This window comes from Danio rerio, chromosome 12, assembly GCF_052040795.2.
Source record: "Danio rerio strain M-AB ecotype USA chromosome 12, GRCz13ab, whole genome shotgun sequence".
In the NCBI taxonomy this organism is placed as follows: domain Eukaryota; kingdom Metazoa; phylum Chordata; class Actinopteri; order Cypriniformes; family Danionidae; genus Danio; species Danio rerio.
The window spans coordinates 42,584,179-42,592,500 of record NC_141032.1 but is presented as its reverse complement, the minus strand read 5'-3'; the positions used below and the strand labels follow the sequence as shown (position 1 = coordinate 42,592,500).

Below are 8,322 nucleotides of genomic sequence, written 5' to 3'. Positions count from 1 at the left end.
CGTGAATCTTTGAAAAACCAAACTTTTTCTTCTTGTGATCTTCGTGCCATAGTGGTTGACAACCAGCTTTTTGGAGCATTACCGCCACCGTCTGGATGGAGTTTGGATCAGGAGTTTAGTAACGCATGTGTTTATTATGAAACCAACTGCTTTAAAAAAAAAAAAAAAAACAGTCAGCACAGGAGCGTGCTATCTCAAAAATAAGCGAATTTTACATAGTTTTTCTCTAGATGACATGTATAATCTATTTATAAATAATATTGTTTTGTTTGCGTCTAAACATAGCGACCATCCACACTAAATATTCTTTTTTTTTTTTTTTTTGCTATCGTACCATGAATATTTTCTCAAATTAGCATTAAACGTGGAGCTAACAGATTACTAGATAAAATAAGAACTTAATCGGTTGCCATCAGCCGAGTCCTTGCCAGAAGCGGCCCGGACTCTACAGACAGACTCGGGCCGGATATGGTTGACCAGAATCGGGCCAGTGCTTTACAGCCGCATCACAACCGCATGTGCGCGAGCGAGCTGCGGGCCGCACTCGGCCCGGATAACACTCGCCGATGCCGAGTCGGAGCCGGAGGCGCCGGAGGGCAGCCGAGCTCGGGCCGATTACTGCCTGCTATCTGGGGTTACTAGCTTGTGCACAAACCAGGAGAATGAAAACAAAGGAAGTGCCATTTTTATATACACAGCCGAGAAATTACAGTGTTATAATATGCACATATAATAACAACCCATGGTCAACCCGAGCTTAAACAAATATTTTCGTCCTCTTGATGAACAGCCACAAACCAAAAAGAGCAGAATCACCCTGTGCCCCATAGTTGAAAGTCGTAAAGTGTGAGCGGTTTTGGTTTCTTGTGTGCGCTCGCAGCGTTTCTGTATTTTAAATAATGAACCTGAGCTGATGTTAATAATGTGCGCGTGATTATTGAAGTGCTTCTGACATCCGATTCTTTCAGAAACGGACAAACGCACCGAACACGTGCAAAAAAACAAAGGAGAAGCCGGAAAAAACAATGACACAAGAATAAATGATTCTTTCAGCAACCTAAAAGATGAACAAACTGCCATGTTTAATTATTAACATCATCCTGTGGACTATTATGTACTCGGAATGACCAAATTACTTTCTAACAAGAGGTTACATGTACTGGTGAAGATTTAAGATACAGATGAGAGGTTTGCATTGACTGTAGGCTATGTGTTACGTTTTTTGAACCCAAACAGGAATAAATGTATGTTGTGAGTAGTTTTTCTGTAAATGGTAACATATTGAAGATAAGGTCTATATATGTGTTCATATTTTTTTCTTTCTTTCTTTCTTTCTTTCTTTCTTTCTTTCTTTCTTTCTTTCTTTCTTTCTTTCTTTCTTTCTTCCTTCCTTCCTTCCTTCCTTCCTTCCTTCCTTCCTTCCTTCCTTCCTTCCTTTCTTTCTTTCTTATTTAATATAATCACGGACGTTACAGTAGGCTTTTTCGAAGGATTGTTGATCTGCAGTTAAAATCTAATCATATTCATAGAAAGATTATGAATGAACATTTACACACAAGATTTGTGTATAAAGCATCTGTTTTGTGAGAAGTGGTTCTCATATGATATGTGAATGACCCGTACAGCTTTACTTTGACGAGCGAGACGTCGACTTAAATTTTCTGTTGCACACCATGCCAACCAAAACAGTGGAAAGGGCCATAACGAGAGCCTGGGCATGCTTCTGATGGGTTGTTTGAGGTATTTCACTTGCTTTTCTATGTGTGATATTAGATGGTTAGGCTCTGCTTATGATTCTGTAGGATATTTTGTTCTGGTCAAATATCTTTGATCACTCCCTCAAGTCTAAGATTTGTTGTTTCTTTTTTCGGAAAATCGTTAGTCTAGTTGAAGTCTGAATTGTAAGACTGATTGCTCAGTTTATTGATAGAATAATTTGATGTGTCAGTCAAGTATCTAGCACAAAAGGTGCCAGATGTTAAAACTCAATTTTGTCAGATCACCTTCAAATATGCACACTTTAAATTGAGTTTAACTTGGTGACATAGGGTGCCTCAGTGCATACTCTTAAAGGGATAGTTCACACAGTAATAGTAATTCTGTCATTATTTACTCACTATTAGTTTTTACAAATCTTTATGAGTTTATTTCTGTCTGTTGAGCACAAAAGAAGATATTTTAAAGAAAGCAGGAAACTAGTAACCTTTCACTTAGAAGTATTTTTTTCCTATTTTGGAAGTGAATGGTTACATTTAGAGCTGCACAATTAATTGAAAAAAGATTGCGATCTCGATTCGACCCCTTAGACGATCTTAATCCAGCATTTCTATGATTCTGTCTATCATATCTTCAAGTTCAGGAGAGAAGCAAAGGCGGCTGCACGAGTCTTTTCATTGTCTCACATACCTTGCACAACGACATGGACACCTCCAAATGATGTTGAAAGTCACATACTTTATTTAGAAGGTATAATTTACCTAAAAATGTAATTTTTGTCTTCACATGATGCTGTATTCGTGGCCGGAAAATCACACGTGACGTGAGCTGCTGACTGTGAGCTGTTATCACAGAGGGCGGGCGCGCGCTCTACCTAATGATTAACGTGCGCTACTTTAGTGAACAGAACCTGCATATGTTGTGAGTAACAGGTAATAAAGTTTGGTTAGCGCGCGAAGTATGAACAGCACACGGCAGTGAAAATGAAACCAAAAGCGAGCACATCATTTAAATAATCATATAGCATTTTAGAGTTATGATTGCGATAAGTATTTGATGTTTTTTATTTCATAGCGAACACACAGTTGTGCATGAAAATGAATGTTTACAGTGTCAGTATACCTACTCTAGCCTATATAATGTTGATTTTACCAGTGAATTAAATGCTCTTATTATGTTGTCAATGACAGATTGCAAGCATAGGCCTATATCTCAAACATAATTCAAAATCAGAATTATTATAAGTAGAATAGAATTATTTATAGAAATCAGTAGACCTACACATAATATTATTACTGCTGTTTTACCATATGTTTGAGGAAAAAACAATAATAATTGCTGACTCCTATTAACCTTTATTTTATATCTACGGAATCGTGAGAAAATCGTGATCTTTATTTTAAGCAATAAACTCGCGATTCTCATTTTAGCCAGAATTGTGCAGCTCTAGTTACACTGAAAACAAACATCATTCATTGAATTTCCAAAAAAATAAAAATAAAAATATGGTAAGTGGTTGCAAACAATTTATACGGGCTGAATTTAAACAATCAAATTAACTTTATTATTTATGTTAATAAAGTTTTTAAATCATATAATTTATATTATTATTTTATATTTATTCAACTTAATTTGTTTGTTTAAATTCAGCCCATAAAAATTGTTTGCCACAACTTACCATATATTTTTTTTTTTTTGTAAATCCGATTAATCATTTTTTTCAGTGTAGGACTTTTCTAGTTTCTTTAAAATATCTTCTTTAGATTTAGTGAGTTAATAGTGAGTACATTTTCATTTTTGTGTGAACTATCCCTTTATTCATTCAATTTTTTTTTCGGCTTAGTCCCTTTATTAAACCAGGGTCGCCACAGTGGAATGAACCGCCAACTTATCAAGCATATTTTTTTACACAGCGGCTGCCCATCCAGCTGCAACCCATCTCTGGGAAACATCAAAAAATACTCATTCACACTCATACACTAAATACAATTTAGCCTACCCGATTCACCTGTACCGAATGTCTTTGGACTGTGGGGGAAACCGGAGCACTCGAAATAAACCCACACGAACGCGGGGAGAACATGCAAATTCCTCACAGAAATGCAAGCTGATGCCAGCTAAGGCTCAAACCAGCGACTTTCTTGCTGTGAGGCGACAGCACTACCTAATGCGCCACTGCCTCGCCTACTATCCTTTTAAACTAAGTATAATTGTACAATAAATTAGATAAATATTAGGGTGCAAGTTGAAATTCATTGTTATTATGTATTAATCTTTTTGATGGAAAGAGATAAATTATAAAATGTGAATGAACAATATATCTATAAATAAAAAAAAGTGAAATGTGTATATATATATATATATATATATATATATATATATATATATATATATATATATATATATATACAGTATATATATATATATATATATATATATATATATATATATATATATATATATATATATATATATATATATATATATTTTTTTTTTTTTTAAATATATCTTTAATACCTGCATATCACATAGCAGTATACAACAAGTGTTTAATGTAAAGACCAAATTATATCAAGTACTTGTAAACAGTGCAAATACTGCTTCTGTGCAGTTTTAATGTGCAACTTAATGTGTGTGACCCTTTTAAAATGCATTTATTTGATCTAAATGATGAATGGCAGAGTGCAATCAGATGAACAGAGGAGTGATGTGCTCTCGTTTCACCTCATTAATGACCGGTCTTGTTGTTGCATTCTAGAAGTGCTGCAGGCAGAGGTTTGATAATACTGTATGAAAAGCATTACAAAAGAGCCTGGATAGAACAAAATCTTGAACAAGGAGTTGCATAAGATGCTGTAATAGGAACGACCTGATCCTCTTAATGGTGTTTAAGAAAAAAATGTCTAACAACGTACTCTGTGTTTGACTGATTGTCAGTCATAACTTCAAGGTACTTGGCTCCTCTGGAGCAAATTATGGTTGCTTTGCCCAGCTGGATAGATAAGTTGATGGATAATTGATAAGGCTCTGGGTTGGCTGAAAACACAAGCAGTTCTATTTTGGCAAGGTTGGGTTAAAGGGATGATCCTTCACCCAGCGAGAAATGTCAGATATGCTGAGAAAAGAGCAGCAATCATTGGATCATCAGGCTGAAATGAGAGTTGAGTGCCATTGGCATACAGCAATTTATGTGGAATTTATTATGGCCAGTGATGTCATGTATCGTAGATAGAGAAGAGACATGTTCCAAGAACAAGTAACACCAGATGTTGCATTTTGGATACTTCAACCTTCTTTGTGACCCCGAATAACCTAACAGAGTGGTAAAACTTTAGCTACTGGAGTACAGTTGCCCTTTATCCTGAGGGTTGACAGGAGTATCTGGGTTAAACATGTCAATAGCAGTGAACAGATTCACCAAGATCAGCGCTGAATATTTGGAATTAGCATACAGCAGCAGTAATATAAAAATTCATGTCTCTGGGTGGCAAATCCCAGTAATGTCATGTAGACAGAGAAGAGAAACGGTCCAAGAATAGAACCCTGATGCACGCCAGTAGCTAGATGTTGCAATTTTGACACCCAAACTCAACCCTGTAAGAATAACGACTCCGAATAACCAAACTTAAGCCACTGGAGTGCAGTTGCACTTTGTAATGTGGGTTGGCGGTAGTATCTGGTGAATAAACATGTCAATATTTTTGGACAGATCCAGGATGATCAGTGCTGAATATTTAGAAGCTGCCATCAGCAGTAATATGCAAATGCATGTTCTTGATGGAAAAATCCTAGTGTTGCCATGTAGACAGAGAAGAGAAATGGTCCAAGAACAGAGCCCTGATGCACGCTAGCTAGATGTTGCAATTTGGATACCTCTCATAAGTGACTCCGACTGAGAGGTAAAACTCAAACCACTTCCATCAAACCCTTTTGTCATGACGGTTGATGGGAGTTTCTGATGGTTAAACATGTCAATAACATTGGACAGATCAAGGAGGATCAGTGCTGAATATTTGGAAGCTGCCATACGCATAACACCAGCAGTAAGATGGAAATCCATGTTTTTAGATGGCAAATCCTAGTGATGCCATGTAGACAGAGTAAATAGATATATACATTAGATGTCGCCTGGCCTATTATTGTCTATTGGACGGAATGCGTCAATAGCGCCGCCATCTTGCTACAGGGTAGCGCTCCTTTGAAATGAATGCGGGACCAAGGTACAGTGAAGGACTGTGGCCATCCAAAGCCAGAGATATACACATAAACACATATATCTAGCAATATATCTATCAATAACACTGTCTTGACTAGTGCGGTTGAATGACATTTGTCCTGGGAGCACTGTACCAATGTGGCGGCGCTATTGACGCATACTCAGGGTCCCTATGCGAAATGGTCCAAGAGCAGGATCCTGATGCACGCTACACTCTCAGAAATAAAGGTACGTGAGCTGTCACTGGGGTGGTACCCCAAAATTCAACAGGTACAAATTTGTACCTAAAAGGTCCATATTAAGACCTCAAGGGTACATATTAGTACCTAAATGGTACAAAAGTTTTCCTCTTAAAATGTGTAGGTACTAATATATACCTTTGAGATACCAATATGGACCCTTTAAGTACAAATGTGTACCTTTGGAAAAGGTACCACCCCAGTGACAGCTCACGTACTTTTATTTCTGAGAGAGTAAATGTTGCAATTTGGATACCTGCGACAGCTGAGGAAATTCAGGGTCTCTCCAGCAATCCTGAAAACTTTCTATTCAGGGACCGTAGAAAGTGTTCTGACTCAAGGTATCTCAGTGTGGTATGGAAACAGTTAAAACCAAGACCACAAAGCACTTCAAAGAGTTGTGCGTTTAGCTGAGCGCATCTCAGGGTCTGCTTTCCCCTCCTTGCAGGACATCTATATTAAACGCTGTAAGAATAGAGCTGTTAAAATCTGTAAGGACTTAAACCATCCTGACAATTATCTATTCACTTTGCTTCCATGTAGGAAACGATTTCGTAGCTTGATGGCAAAAACTGAGAGACTTAGGAGGAGTTTCTTTCCCCAGGCCATCAGGCTACTAAATTCTAATCCGGTGTTAGACATTACGTGATTTTTTCATATTTATCATTGTAATAGTCATATTCATAAGTACATCATATTGCTGCTATTCTTATTACCTTGTATAATTTTTTGCACATTTTTTTTGCACGTTTTTTTCTTTTTCTTCTTTTTCCTTAATATTTAATTTTTTGTTTATCTATACTTGCACTATCTCTGGAGCGGACCTGACCTACATTTCACTGCTGGTCATACTTTGTATAACTATGTATGTGACAAATAAAAACTTGACTTGACCTCAACCTTATAAGTGACCCCGACTGAGAGGTAAAACTCAAACCACTGGAGTGCAGTTGCCTTTTGTCATGAGAGTTGATGGGAGTATCTGATGGTTAACCCTCTGAGGGTGTTTTGGGGCTCTGGAGAAGTTTGGACATGCATTGACATTTGTGTTGTTTTCAGTATCTTAAAAACATATTAATGGCTGAAGTGTGATAACACTGTAAACAACACAAGTTGGGCTACAATAATACCCAAGCAGCATGTTTGTATGTGTTTTTGAGAAAGAAACGTTTATGCGTGGTTAGTGAAAAATTACAATTTTGAAGTCACTGAAACAAGGCCATGAAACACACAGAGAACATTTGTGCACAAGACTTTTGAGAACTGGATCTGGTAGTCTAGTGTTTTTGCTTCAAAATGATGTGAGAATCATCTTGTTAACTTTCTCACAGAAAACAATATAATGAATTAAAAATTCTAAGTCACTTTTTGAGTGAAATTGGTTTACGCGAGAAGGCGTGAACTATCATTACTATGCAGTGAGTCACACCTGAAGACAAAAACCTGCATAATGAGCCGCATAATGAGCCATCAGACAGGTGCAGTATGTGACTAGAAGGGAAGAGTTTCAAGAAGGGATCAGAGGAAAGTTTATTTACTTTTTTGTTTGCAGTTTATTTAAAATATATTAATCACACAAAATAACTGGAGATACTTTTGTGAGAGTCAGTACACTCTATAAAACTCTGCAAACTTTTAAACTTACACATAGCAAATCTCCCTTTTTTTTTTAAATGGAGAGTTTAGTTGCAATATAAGATATATCCATTTTGAGTAATGTTGGTTATTTTACATTATTATTTAAGACATCAACAGTCAAGTTCATTCACAATTTTAAACATTAAACTATTAAGCTCAGTGAAGTCCAGGAACACAATATTCTTCAAACCCAGGATATTTTTTTATTTAACTTTATGTCTATAAATAGTTTATAAATAAGTTACAAAACATGCCAAAGTGCAACATATTATCTTAACATTGTCAAACATTTTAAATTGGTTAAAAAAAACAATACATCATAATATATGGAATAGTATATACAAAGTTTGAATGATAATAATACGGTTCTCAGTAACATTGGTCAGATCAAGGAAGATCAGTGCTGAATATTTGGAAGCTGCCATACGCATACCACCAGCAGTAAGATGGAAATCCATGTTTCTGGATGGCAAATCCTAGTGATGCCATGTAGACAGAGAAGAGAAACGGTCC

At 36.5% G+C, this 8,322-nt stretch overlaps 1 long non-coding RNA gene across 1 annotated transcript in view; it reads right to left on the bottom strand.

Moving 5' to 3' along the window:
- Positions 1–53, bottom strand: part of LOC147841472 (uncharacterized) — a 4,092-nt gene extending 4,039 nt beyond the window's left edge. The window contains exon 1 of the long non-coding RNA XR_015504528.1: positions 1–53. This exon is cut by the window's left edge and continues 18 nt beyond it. This is a non-coding gene — a long non-coding RNA (uncharacterized LOC147841472).
- Positions 54–8,322: the final 8,269 nt, after the last annotated feature.